Genomic DNA, 14,583 nt, shown 5'->3' with positions numbered 1-14,583 from the left:
TAATTTCCCTTTTTATTTTAAAGTGTAAGCTAACTGTACTGTGTAGTAATGTTAATTTCAGTGAACTGTACTTAATGTTATCTGTAGATCTATGCACACAAACTCTATGTAATGTTCCCTTATGTAATAAATGCTTCCGGATAATGAAGGGTACTTTGAGCATCATTGCTCAGCTGTGTGGTAAACTAGTTCTCTGCAGACTTGCCATTCTAGTTCTGCATCCACATGGACAGAAGTCAACTGTCTTGATAGTGAATGACAACATGAAACTGTAGTATTTGATGATTAACATTCACTAGACTAAGATACAATTATTCAACTCTTAGTTTGCCATTCTTTCAAATATGTTATACTTTGGGAAGTTCTGTGAAATTACACAGAATCTAAAAGGGTTGTAGAGGAAACAATGACTGACTATGTAATGAAATGTTGGAATTAAGAACTATGTGCTTAAGGGAGCTCTGTCCAGCAGGCTGCCGGTTGAGGGTAATTGACAAGCAGGTGCCTGAAAAAATGACAGGAAAGGCCTTATTTTTAGTTACTGGCATCAATAATAATGATTTTATGGCTTTAGGCCATGATTGAAGAAGATATTTTCTGGGAGTAAAGTAAGTATATCATGAATTTAAAGAGTATTAACTCTTTCAACTGCAGGAAGTTACAACATATAAAAATTTTTCTTTAATGACTGAAAAGTTTTTGATCAGAATCTCTCAGTTAAGAACTTGTTCTTGTGCAGTTTGAAATTTTAGCAACTTTTTAAAAAATTAGCTTTAGGTGTTTTTTTATAAAGGAAAACTAAAGTATACATTAAAAATTACAGAATGTTTAATACTTTATGAATGTGCTTTTTCTTTTATTGAATGTCTGGAGCACTGTCAGAAACTTAGTTTTGAAGTTCTCTTGAGGAAGCAGCGTTAGTGAACAATATTGATGTTGCAGGATTACTGAACTCTGACAGCTGTCTTTCTTACACTGTCTTCTTCCAGCACATAACTATGCTTCAAATCTGCTACAATTCTTAAATGCCACATTTTCAAACATGAAAGGTAAACATGAATAATTTCTTGGTTATCTCCTTTGTTCCTCTATTAAACTGCCCTGATTTACTCATCAAAATTGCATTCTTGGAATGAATTTATATCAAGATCACGAATGAAGTTGATCAAATCATTCAAAATCAGTTGGAGAATGTTTTTAATTACGTAGGAAGATGAAGTACAGGAGCTGGCATTGTTGAAACCTAGAGACTTAAATAGTATGTTAAAATTTGTTTATGCTTTTTAAAAATTTTGTTTAAAGTAAGATCAATTGGGATAATATTTAAATAACTTAAAATAAGAAGAATAAAAGAAAAATGATGTTTTAAGTAATTCAAAATATTGGCCAGAGATAGAAAGTCAGTGTTAGTCCTGCCTTGAAATAACATTTAGATTTCAGAATTTGAGTTTTATGTTTGTTTTGACAAAAGGGTTATTTTGCATTCTCCAACAAAAGACAGTTTAAGGCTTTGAACTTTCTGAAACTGCTAGATGTAATTAAGTTTGTTTTAATTATTCTATAGAAATAAAAAGAATGTTAAACATATTTCAAACAAGATAGAGTTTACTCTTGGAGCAAATTACCTTTCAAAGATACCGCTTTCTCAAAAAGAGGAAGGGGAAACAAATTTTAAAAAGTTATTGTCATTTTAGTGCCACTTTAAGCATGTGTTTTGACCCCAATCTTATTCTTAACAATTTTGAAATAGATGATTAGCTTGTTCTTTTTCCTGAAACAAAAAAGTAATCCATCTCTATTTTTTAAATCTACTTTTAAAAGCTGCCCTATAAATATACTTTTTTTATAGGAGTGTCCATTACATTTAAGTAGATAAATAAGTTGCCCCTTAATTATTTCACACTAACTCTATGACTTTATTTTGTTACTTCCAACAATTACATTTTTAGCTTTAAAAAATACTTTTATCAAATTTTTTTGCATGAATTCAGAAAGTACAGTAGAGAGTAGTAGTTAGTTTCTATTCAGTTTGCATCCACAAAATAATCATTCTATTTTGAATTGTTTGGGTTTTGGTTTTGTTATTAATATTTATTTTCCTATTAGTTATCAGAGAGGTTTATGACTGCACTGTCTCCTCAAATCATGCAAACAGTGGCCTGGAATAGCAGAGGAAGACTTCCTTAAAAAACGCATCATAGTTTAGTTCCAAAGGGTGACACTTCTATAATGTAAAGACCTGTTGAACTTCTATTCCTGGATGAGAAAAATAATCCGGTTAATAAGTTATCTTCCAATCCACAATAGATTTTAGGGAAATAGTCTGAATACCAATTGTCCACCATCATGGCTAATGCATAGATTACTAAATCTTTAATGTAGATGAGTACCAGGTAACAGAGTGAAAAATGTTACTAATGAAATTGAAGATATTAGACTTTTTCTCCTTAGAGCCATACTGTAAACTGGTTTGGTGAGGGAAGGCTTTATGAAATATGTGTTAAGCTTGACCCATTTACAGGCATTGTGCCAAGTGTAAAGGATAGCAAGGGAAATAACATCTCTTCACTTCTGAAGAGTTGAGGCTGGAGGAATAAACATGTAATGTATAATAGGCGCCAATAATCAAAGGAATTACTTGGTGCGGTGGAGCTACAAATGAGCAGTAAATTCTGTATTGGATGAGAAGGTCAATGAAGTCCTCAGAGGGGATAGGCAAGGTGATTTAGAAGGACCAGTTGAAAATGTACAGGTGCAGAGGCAGAGAGAGCTATAAATATGTTGCATTTGAAAAGGGTTCTGCATGACTGGAAAGTAGGGAAAGATTATCTGGTACATAGTAATTATCTCTTAAATTAATAAATTATGGGGAAACATCAAGAGATAAGGCCAGAAAAGGGAGAAGGGACATTTGTATCATGCTGACATGTTAACTCTAACCTGAAGCTATTAAAAGGATGTTTAGAAGGTAAGTGGACTTGATCATATCTCTCACTGAAGAACTCATTATTTTAGCAATAAGACCAAATAATAGGTAAGATGGAAGGAATGGAGGTGTAGAAAAAAGTTTTGACCTTTGTTTAACTGAAAGATTAGCCTTCTAACAATTCTGGATAATTATCTGGGACATTATCAAGGAATCTCTGGAGTCAAGCCTGGACTCTAATTCTAGCTTTACCACTTTCTAGCTGTGTGACCTTGCAAATGTTACTCAACAGTTCTGTGCCTGTATTCTCATTTGTAAAATACATTTATAATAGCGCCTGTTTCCAGAAATTGCTGTGAGGATTAAATAACGTAACGTGTATATTCTACTGGCAATGCTACCCAACCTAAGACTATCAGGAACACAGGAGGAGTTGAACAAAATTGGGTTTATTACTTGTTGGAACTAACACAGTGGGGTATTGGTGGAGGTATTTCAAATGAGAGGATGCTGAAAAGGCCTAATAGGATTTGGGCTATTGTTGGATGATTTGGAAAAGTTCAAGGAAGCAAGAATTTGCTCTGAATTGCATACTCTCAAGAGGTGGGGTAATTTTATGATTGGGTATCTTATTGGATCTTGTTTAGAAGGATGGGAAGAACAAAGGGAAGTTAAAGCTGTAACTGGTAAAGCAGCATCAGTCACCTAGTATTAGGTGGGAGGAGGGTGTTTGGTATTTTGTGCTTTGCACTGTGACTTTGTTTTTAACTGTACTTAGACAAAGTTATAAAGAGGGCTTGTTTGTTTGTCTTACATCATCAGGGTAACAGAGTGACCTTGCCTGATATTGGTGTTCTGTGAGATTAAATTTATGTTCAACAAGAGAACACCAAGACCTAACTGATAGTAACAAGCCAGTTCCCAGATGCCAGGAGCTGCTTTTCTCTTCTCACCACTTAGCACAATGCCTGTCGTAAACTTAAAGCTTAAAAAATATTTCCTAAGGAATTATACTATTGAACCCAACTCTCAAATGTATTCCAACCCTAGTTTAAAGGACAGTTTGGTCTTTTTTTTGACCTACCCTATTGGCTTGTACCTTCTCACTCCTTTTCTATGTGAGGAGATTTTTCTTATGTTTTAGATTTTTACTTTGAGTTAGTATTTTTCAAGCTCAAAAAAGGATATATCAGAACGTTGAACTTATAACAACAGATTTGTCGAACATTTTTATAAAAGTTTACAAATTTAAAAATCTAATCATTCCAACATCTTCATTTTATGTGAGTATAACACTGGTCGACCAACCTGTATAGTGTTTCTCATGACTGAACTTAAATATTTAGGTAGAGTACTTGTTTGTATAGTAGCTGTGTTCCCTGATACACCACGAAACCTGTTAGCCTTGTCGTTTTCTCTCTAGCACTAAGTGCAGTGTCTGGCAGAGTAAGTGTTGAAGAAATTGTTTTTGAGTAACTGAAAGAGGAAGAGAAAAGAAATTGTGCTTGGGAAGCAGAACTGAAACTAGCATATACTGAGTGGTCACTCAGCCAGGTACTATTTTAGGCATGTTAACAAAAGTTACAATGAAATTCTGGACATAAAAGTTGGTATCTCTATTCTGCAAAGGAAACTTTGACTTAAGCGGAAGATAAGTAACTTGCTCTTCTAGGAACTGATAAATAAAGCTCGATTCCAGACCTGTGTCGTTCATCATTTAATAAACACTCAGCTGGGAATTGAACTTACCAAAGCTGTCACTAGCAATTGCTGCTTTGTAATGACATCCACTTCTTCAGCCACTCTCCCTCTCTCGTAGTCCCCTGCATCTCAACTTACTTTAAACTACTCTGTGCTTGCACCTAACAGCTGAATGGGCCTGGAGAAAAATCTACAACCAGTGCTAATTTCATTTTCAATTCATTACCACAAATGTCAAATATGTACTACCGAAAGATCTTACCATACTTCACAGATAACGCTTGTTCTCTTACTCTCCCAAGGTAATTTGTCATACCTTGACTTCCCACTTCAAATGTCCAGCACCAGCTTTCTCTTTCTACTGGATCTTTCCATCAGCATGCAAACATTCTCTCTGCCTCCCGTCTTTCAATAAAATAAAACTCTCCCTGGACCTCACATCCCCTTCTGCCATGTCTCGCACACCTCACAGAAATCTTCTCAAAAGCTTCCTCACATTTCAGCTTACCTCTACTGACCCTAACTAGGTTTTGGTTACCCAGTCCCCTGAAACTGCTCTTGTCAAGATTACCAAACACCTCCACTTTGCCAAACTAGTCATCACTCCTCTGTTGCTCTGAAGCATTTAGTCAGTTGACCGCTGCGTCCTCTTCATACACCACCTTCTCTTGGCTTCCCTGTCGGCTTGCTCTCCCAGCTTCTTGCTCCTTGCTGCTTGCTCCACCCATTGGCCCGAGCTCCTCCTCTTCACCCTTGAATGTTGGAGTGCTCCAGGGCTCAGGTCTAGGACTTGACTTCAGCTCTTTTCTTCTACTCAGTCTCCTCTGGTACCATCTGCATACAAATTTATATTGCCAGCTCTGAGCTTTCCATTGAGCTATAAATTTAGATATCTGGATGCCAACTTCTCTACTTAAATAACAAATAGGCATTTCACACTTAAAATGGCCAAACCAGGACTCTTGGTTTTCTCCCTGTGAAAAATGTTCTTTCTTCATTCTTCCTCACCTCAGTATATGGCATCTCCTTACACTGAGATATTCAAGTCCAGGATATTCAAAAACCCAGGATTTGTCCTTTCCCCTCCATTTCCCATACTCCCTGTCTCTACCTCAAAAATACATCATCTTCTGTTAGTTCTTATCTGAATTATTGCGATAGCCTCTCAACTATTCTTCAGCTTCCTACCTGATCTGGCTCTTGCCCACCTCTTGACATTTCCTACCACCCAGCACCCAGGCTCACCCACTGCAGTCTGGCTGAACGGTCGTACTCAAAAAGGTGAAGGGTAGTCCTCCCTTGGGGCCTTTGGTTCAGTGTTGCCTCTGCCTGGAATGACTAGCTTCTGTCACTCAGGTTTCATCACACATGTCGCTCCTTCAGTGAAACCTTTCCCAGCCATCCAGTCTGAATTAGCACTGCTGCCTGTCAGTGTCCTGCTTCATTCTCTTGGTTATACTTTTCACTGTCTGCATTGACCCTGGTCATGTTTTTGTCATTTGGTATGTCTTCTATTAGGGTATCACCCCCATGAAATTGGGGACCTTACTACTGTATTCCCAGCACTAAGAACATTGCCTGACACATAATTAAGTGCTCCATAAATATTAGTTGAATAAATATATGTATTTGTCTTAATATGAAACTAATTTCACCCCCACAGCTCTGACCCTAGGAGAATGTGCCTTGCTTCTCCCACGGCTCTGGGTGTTCCTGGCTTCATCGCCTCATTTCTTACCTTGAGAAGCTTTGCCACTCTTTTCACCTACACCAGCCGCTCTTAAAAAAATAAATAAATGAAAGTCCCCAAACTCCTCCAGAATGAAAAGAAGGATGACAGTATCTTTGAATAAACATCAGTGAGGAAGCGCATCAGTAAATTATCAATATAGACCAAAACAGGAAATAGAGACACGGTCTTAGAAATCTCCCACACGCTGGAGCTTTTGGCTTGACCCTTGACTTAAATAAGCAAGTGTGCTTTCCTGATATGGCTGATAAAAGGTAATAGACTATTATGTGATGTGAAGAGAGGTGAGACAAAGGCTTGAGTCTCCTTTGAAAACACGTAAATCTCTCATAGGCCATGATTTTATGATCCTATGAGGAAAAACACAGAAAAGCAGCGTGAGCATTTCTATCCTTTTTGCGTTTGTCCAAAGCAGTTTAGAGGATGGTCCCAAGAGTGCAGTGCTCTTTTCCAACCACAGAATAATCTTTATCTTTCTCTAAATTGTTAAATGCTTTTCTTTTTTAAGTGAGTGAAACAGTGAAACTTAGTCATTGAAAACACAACATCCTTCCTATTGTATAAAGATGTGTTTGTACCCAGTGAGTACTAAGTATTTGAAAGTGGAAAGCAGAGTCTGGTTACTACTCTTATTTACCACATCTTTTTTCCCTTTTTTCCCTTAGTCAAAATTTGCTTTCAAATATGGAAATCCTTTTGTGTCCTAAGATAGTTACTCTTAGGAAACAGCTCATGGGGTAAAATCCTATTTAGCAGTTCATAATTTAGGGTTGTCTCAAGCTAATCTGTTTAGGGTTGCTCACTTTTGCTATTAATTTTCACCAGGTCTCTGCTTCCTTAGCTGTAGAAGGGGATATTGTTCTAGTCAATATTGTTAGGGTACCAAGGCAGGTTAGGAAACCTTTAAAAATTGGTAATTTACTATTGATCAACTCACTTGATTGCTGTCTGTAAAGAAATGATTTTGAAAAGTTTTGGAATTTTACTATGTGTTCAAAACAATGCAGTAGTTTTTACTTAAATAGGCTGGGAATGGGTCATGGCGAGAGGGGTATGCTAACAATTAGTCGTGAGATTTTAATTACAACAAGAAAGATAAAATAAGCCTTTTCCTTCTTTTCTCTATTATTTGCCCATGAATTAGAATATGCCAAACATAAATTTAAAATAATACTGAGTGTCATTTATTACCACTTTAGTTCAAGAATAGTGAAGTCACCACTAATACTGCTGACCAAGTCTTGCTGAACAACAACTCTGGATGGTTAAGGCTGGATGAGACCAATGTAGGCTGTGGCTTGGGCTTTGGCCAAGTCTTCCAACACCAGTTGTCTAATATTATTATGTGAAACTAACTTGACAAGCTCTGGTCGTTATTTTACATTTATTTCAGCAAATCTAGCCGTTATACACTTAATGCTGCCATTGTCGACACAGTAGTGACTGCCTGAGGGCTTCTGCTGCGTGCCGTACCCCGTGTCCACCAGGCTGTGGGAGAGACACCGAACAAGAGGCCATCTATGGCTCTGCTGAGGGAAGGCTCGGGGGGGAGGGCTTGGGAAGCCACAGCCACAGGAGGGCTTAGACAGCACAGAACGGCCTTAAACGTTCTCACTTTTAATTAGAATTTTTTTTAAAGCCTGCAATATCAAGATTTTCCTACAAAGGAGTGGCACAGCCTGAAAGATAATACACAGCTCAGAAGAGTGAATTTTGAGGGTACAGGGACTCCCCCTACCCCTTCCTGCCCTAGTGACAAGGTTGTGGGGCATGACTAGCTGTTAGAAGCAGAGGATGAGACTGAGGTAGGGGAAATACTTGACTAACTCTACGTCCATGGACTGCAATTTTAAAAAACAGAATAGAACAAATGAGCCTGAAAAAAAATTTTTTTTTTTGCAATGAGGCAGGGTATACATTATTTTTTTAAAAAGACAAAACCTAGAGTTCTTGAAAACAGTGGAACAGTAGAAGAAAATGGGACAGGGGAGAATGTAATAGAAAAGTGGTGACACCTATTCCTTTAGAGGAACAACAAGGACCACTAGGGATGGGATCCTTTCCCCTGGAAATGCAGACCACATAGAGCCAGGCAGCGGGACTCATCCAAGTGCAAGAAGTAGATGAGTTAGGAAAGTCACTGAAGCACTGCAGTACATTTACGTAGATTCCAGACTCGCACATCTCGCAGGCTCTGCATCTCTCTTCTCTGAAAGCCCCTTCACTCTGCGTGAGGAGAGAGCAAAAGAGAAGCGGGGCAAGGAGCAAAAGGGGAGGGCCTGCGTTAAATATCTGGTGGTGGTACTGCGCTCAGCTCACCAAGAGAACGCTGCACAATGCGGCTCCTATTAGGAATGAGAACAAGTACCTATTGTTCAGGCTTAAACAGCTCTAAGTGTTTCTTCTAGAGATAATTAATTTAATTAAAATAGTCCCTGAAGCCAAAATGAGCTTCATATTGAGTGCTACACACATTCCTTCTAAATTCCAGCACCAGGCTATTCAGAATGAGCAAGCCATTAGCTATGTAACTCAGCAGAGGCACAGGGACTAGCCGTTCCACTTTCCTTGGAATGGAGCCCCCGGGACAGGGGATAGAACAGGAGGCTCTTCCTATGCTGAGGGGAGTGCTGTTCGTTCTGATGCAGTTAAAGAAAGATCATCTTTCATCTGTGAATTTAGTTCCGAAACGATGGGGGCATTTTTTCCCTTAGTGACCTAAGGGGGATGTTTGACTTACTGACTCCATCCAAATCAACAGTCCTCACTCAGAATAGACTCAGCACGTTGATGCTCAATAAATATACACTGAATGAATGAGGAGATAAATGAATGGAATCCAATGCCTTTGAGTGGCTTTTCAACCTCTTCCTTCTGGAGTAAAGAAGTAAACAAGTAACATCTGATCTTAGATCAAAACTACCAAACTGTCATGTGCCCCAATGGGACAAAATAAAAAGCTATGGCACTGGATGATGGATTATTTGTGGTAGATGTAATTCAACATGTTTGGGACAGGTCAGTGAACAGAATAAAGATCTTTGCCCTAGCTAGAGTACAAACATCACAGAGACAGGAGGATGGGAGACAAATAAGGACCATAAACATATTAAAATAACATACGATACGTTAGAAGTTCTATGTGCTAAGGGCGGCAGTGAAGGGAAGAGTTCCAAAGGCAGAGTTGGGGGATATTGGAGGGTAGGAGTGGCTTGCGATTTTCTATAGGATAGACAAGAGTAGACGGGAGAAGGTGATGCTTGAGCAAAGATTAGATGTTGGTGAGGGAGTAAGTCATGTGGGTATCTAGAGACAGTGTTCTAGGCAAAGGAAAGCCAGTACAAATGCCAGAGAGCAGGAGTATGCCAGGCATGTTTGAGAGAAAAGAGGAGAGAAGCGAGTGTGGGTTGGAGAGGGAGGAGTAGCCACAGAGCAGGTTGGGGAAGGCCATGGTCAGAACCCAGAGTGAAATGTGGAGCCTGTCTGACCAATATTTTAAAAGATCACTGGAAGTGGTGGGGGGATGGAAAAGGAGGAAAAGGTAGTTATAGAAGAAATAGTAGTGCCTCTGTGTGCTGATGATCCAGTCGTGTGAGTGACCCAGTTGAGTGAATATTGATGATGCAGGAAAGAGAAGTCTAAGTCTAGAGGGATGTGCCTGAGCAGGTGGAGGGATCCGGTCTAGGTGGACGCACAGGGCATTCTTCTGTGGCAGCAGGCAAGGAGGCAGAGAGGACGCCAGTTCAGCTGCTGGTAGGTGGGGAGATGTGGGTGTGGGAGTCTCTGGCAGTTTTCTTCTGGTTCTCTCAAATGTCTCAGAGATGTAGGAAGCAAAGTAATCAGCTGAGACTAAAGGGAGAGAGGACAGTGTGAACTTGTTCTCCGGGAGAACAAGAGAATGAATGGACTGGAGGAACATGTTATGAATGCCAGGCAGTATTAAGGGCCCACTTAATGATCAGAAACTCAAAATGAGGCCAGTCAGCACAGATGAGTCTTCCACCAGGCATATTCAACCATTCTGGTGCAGGCGAAGAGCTGGGTTTTGCCAGGGTTATGGTTTTGGTAAGCAAGGGTGGCAAAGTGAGAAAGGAGCAGATCTCAAGGGTTCTGATGTGGGTAATTACAACATGACAGTTGACCAGAGAATTTGAGCCAAATCAGGAGAGAATATAGGACCTCAAGGAAAGAGAGAGAAGGACCAAATGGATTAGAGATCTACATGGCTTAGAAGGATGGCAGGAATAGGGGTACTAGAAAGAGTGAGCTGAAAAGATGGGAGGTGCGGTCAGAATGGAATGTGTCCGATTAAGATTATGCAAAATGCATCTAAAATCTTAGGAGAATATCTGGCACAAAGCAAATACTCAATAATAAACAGCTGTTGTTAGGAATTCATAATACCTTGGCCAAAATCTTTGAGGCCAGATATGCTTTGTAATCCAGAATTCTTCAGATTGTAGACAGGCTATCTGGTGCACTTACATCTCCGCTGAGGTCCAGGGAAGCTTTCATAATCAGATGGACTCATGTTTCTTCAGTGAAATATATGAATATTCACCTTGTGATACATTACCTCATGTAGGCTTAGGCCAGACTTTGCTATTCAATAAGTTTTGGTACTAAATTTAAAAAGCAAAGAACTTTTGTCTTTAAAACCTTTGAGATTTCAGAATTACAGGCAAGAGAAGTGAGCCTATACTGGCATCTTGACTGAGTTGTGAATTTAAGGATAATAACTTCATCTTTCTTGACATTAGTTATTTCAGTGTAAAAGAAATTTGAGTTTGAAAATTTTCTTACTGTTGAGCTCAGCATTTAATGGTTTGCTGATACCCTTTGTTGGACTTCCAGAAAGATGGTTTTACTAATAAATTCTCCTTAAGATAGTCGGATACGGAGACTAGGCCTACATTTTATATTAATACATGAACTCTTTTTGATTGACTGTTATAGTCATGCTTAAACTGATAGTGTCAGAAGAATTTAGAAACTTCCCACGTTCAAGGCTAAGAAAAACATAAGTCAATCCATAGGCATTTAAGCATCTACCAAGTTTGGTGAAACCTCACAAGTCAGATAAGTTAGAAGATCAGGCTGAATTAATATAAAGTTTTAATGAAAGTCCTTATGAAATGCTGCGTTATGTAATTAAATTCAAGTTTGTTTTTATAATGGCTGAGTGTTTCCCAGCAGATGGTAAGCCACGACTTGCTTTGATGACTAGATGAGGCTGATTTTTAATTTAATGCATAACATCATTTGCATATAGTGTGCTTATAGAATACTGGGGGAAAAATGTGTCCTTGAAGTAGATTAAGTACATCCCCTGCTTTTGGTTGCTCTATTCATTATCTTAGCAAATCCTTTCTTTGTAGGTGCAGCCAAGGTAAATGTCAGCCCAGCTTTGTCCAATTATCACATATTCCCCAGGGAAGTGTGCAATATGGAATTCACTTCCTGGAAGTGAGCACAATTGTAAAGAATGGAGCAAAACTCCAAATACTAAGAAATAGAATCTTCTATTACATTTTCTATAAATAAGGCTGAGATATAACTAGTTTAAAATAAAAAGGCCCCAGGGACTTCCTTAAATCATCTTCAGCCCAGCTCATGCTACTGAGTTTCTATCCACATATCCAGCTGCATTGACACTTGGATTTGAGTTTGATTCAACAGTTTGTTTGAATTTCTTTTACACAGTGATTTTTGTCCTCTGGGATCCTCTTGTTACCCTTCCTTTCCTTTCTGCTTAGCTCAGTGCTACTCATTCTTTAACACCCAGCTTAGGTGACATCTTTTTAGAAAAGTCTTTCCTGTTTCCATCACCACCCCAATTCCCAAGACTGGGGTGGGTATCCTTCCTAAGTGCTCCTATGATATCACCGTATGTTCCCCATTGTAGTTTGTATCTCTTTAGTGTCCACATCCTTGTCTTGATCTCTCACTAGGCCATCGAGAGGGGAGGGACTGTGTCTGTCTCACACCTTTGCTTCTTCAGGGTCCCCTGTCTTACACTAACTAAAGGTTAAGTTTATAGTTCCAGAAGTAGGCCTTTGCCCTGCAAACCCAGGAATAGGCAACACAAAGCAAGAATTAACCCCACTCTGCTCTTCTTGAGGCCTGGAGGAAGAGAAGGGAGGTGGAGCCCTGGCTGGAGGGAGAATTGCAGTTCCTCACCACTCCATGTCAAAGAAGGGTGACGTTGTTCTTGGATCTGATTGTTCCCCAGGGAAACTAGGTCCTTTAGTCAGGAGAGAGACAGCACTCATCATAGGAGGCCTCAACAGAAAAAGGAAAAGGGGATCTAAGATAAAGTTTCCGGTTTCAAGGCATTCACTCAATAATACAGCAAACATTTCCCAAGTGCCTGTGCCAGATAGCGTGTGGCCGTATCTGTCCAGGGAGCTCCAGGTGTCCTCTTTTGGGGACCTGCTGTCTCTAAACAAAGACTGAAGCTCAGATCAAATAGGACCACCGTCTGGCCTTATTTACAAGATCACTCGTGTGCATCCCTGATCTTATTAAGAAAGAGTTTGGCCCGCCCAGGCACACACTTTTAAAGACGTATCATTCCATTACATACAGGTAGCTAAACGCTAACCACACTCCTACATTTCAAACATAACATTAGCTCCTAATTCAGATTGCTGTAAAACAATCACATTGCATCAGCCAGCATTGTATTTAGAGCCCACAGACTTCAACTAAATAAAGGGACTCTGGTGACTAGAGAAAGTTTCATGATAAAATGGTGTTTGCTTAGCTGGTCCAGGTCTCCAAAAGAGGATGGATTTCCCTGTCTAGATACTATCATATAGTGTTTGGCATAAGTGCTTAGTAAATGCTTATATTACTGAATAAATGCCTTGGAAATTGAATTTTTAGCTTTTTTTCTTTCCTCTCTTTTACATTGTTCCCTGGATTAAGCATGATGAGTTCATAGGGGCACATGACTCCAGATTTCTCTGTGTGCAGGAGTGAAGGTCACTGACAAGCACACAGCTGAGGCTCCCTATTTGGCCGAAGAGTCCAGCCATGACCCCCATCAGCTGTGACCATTATTTATGTGAATGGGGGAGTAGGGGATGGGTGCTTCACAGAGCAGCCCAGAGCCTTGCTATCCAAAATGTGACTCTTGGGCAAGCAGCTTCAGCATCCTCTGGAGGCTTATTTGGAATTCAGAATCTCAGGTCCTACCCTAGACCACCTGAACCAGACTCTGCATTTCAACAAAATCGTCTAAAGATTTTTAAACTCTCTAAAATTTAAACACTGCCCTAGGGAGTCAAAGGAGGACCAGAACTTGGACCTCACATAAAGATTACCAAGAAGATAGCTCAAAGCAGAACAGAAAGGGCAGCCTGGAAGGAGGACTGGAACACAAATAGGAAGAAGGGAAAGCAGTCAGCCCAAGGGTAGGGGGTAGAGGGGGAACAGGAAAATCAGAAGTGACTAGTGCGTTAAACCAAGCTTAGAGCAAGAATGCAGAGAGAAGCAAGCAGGCCCCAAACCAGTTCTTTCTGGAGAACCAAGTTAGGGTTTGTAGGGTCATGCCTTTGGGCTCAGAAGGGGTTTAGAATCAGACATCTTTGGAATTCAAATCTTGGCTCAGCTATCTATCGTTGCATAACAAACCACCCCATGTTTTAGTGGCTTAAAACAGCACCTGCGTATTTACTCACGAGTCTATCTGTGTGTTGGCAATTTAGGCAAGGCTCAGCTGGGATGGCTCATCTCTGGCCCACATGGTGTTGGCAGTGCTCACTCTTCTGTCTGCAGTGGGTAGATTGGCTGGGAAGTGGCTGGTCCCAGATAGCCTCGCTGGCTTCACATGTCTGGTTGGACTGGAACAACTGGATGACTGGGCCTCTTCATGAAGGCTCTCATCCCCAAGGAAGCAAGCCCGGTTTTGTTCACATGGCAGCAGTGTCCCAAAAAGGCTAGAGCAGAAGCCGCAAGCCTTCCTGAGGTCAAAGCTTAGAAGTCACTTCTGCTACATTCTCTTAGTCAAAGTTGGTCACGAGGCCACACTGGTGGGATGACCTTCAAAGACTAAGTCTTGACCAGCTGCCACACTCTGTCAGGTACCAGCTCTTTAATCTGGGGCAAGTTACTAACCTTTCTGAGCCTCAATTTCCTCTTCCTTTAAAATGTAAATAGTAATACGTTTTTCATACGATTACATAAAACACATAGTTCTTGT

This window comes from Camelus ferus, chromosome 2, assembly GCF_009834535.1.
Source record: "Camelus ferus isolate YT-003-E chromosome 2, BCGSAC_Cfer_1.0, whole genome shotgun sequence".
Taxonomy (NCBI): Eukaryota; Metazoa; Chordata; class Mammalia; order Artiodactyla; family Camelidae; genus Camelus; species Camelus ferus.
This window is presented reverse-complemented; position numbering follows the sequence as displayed.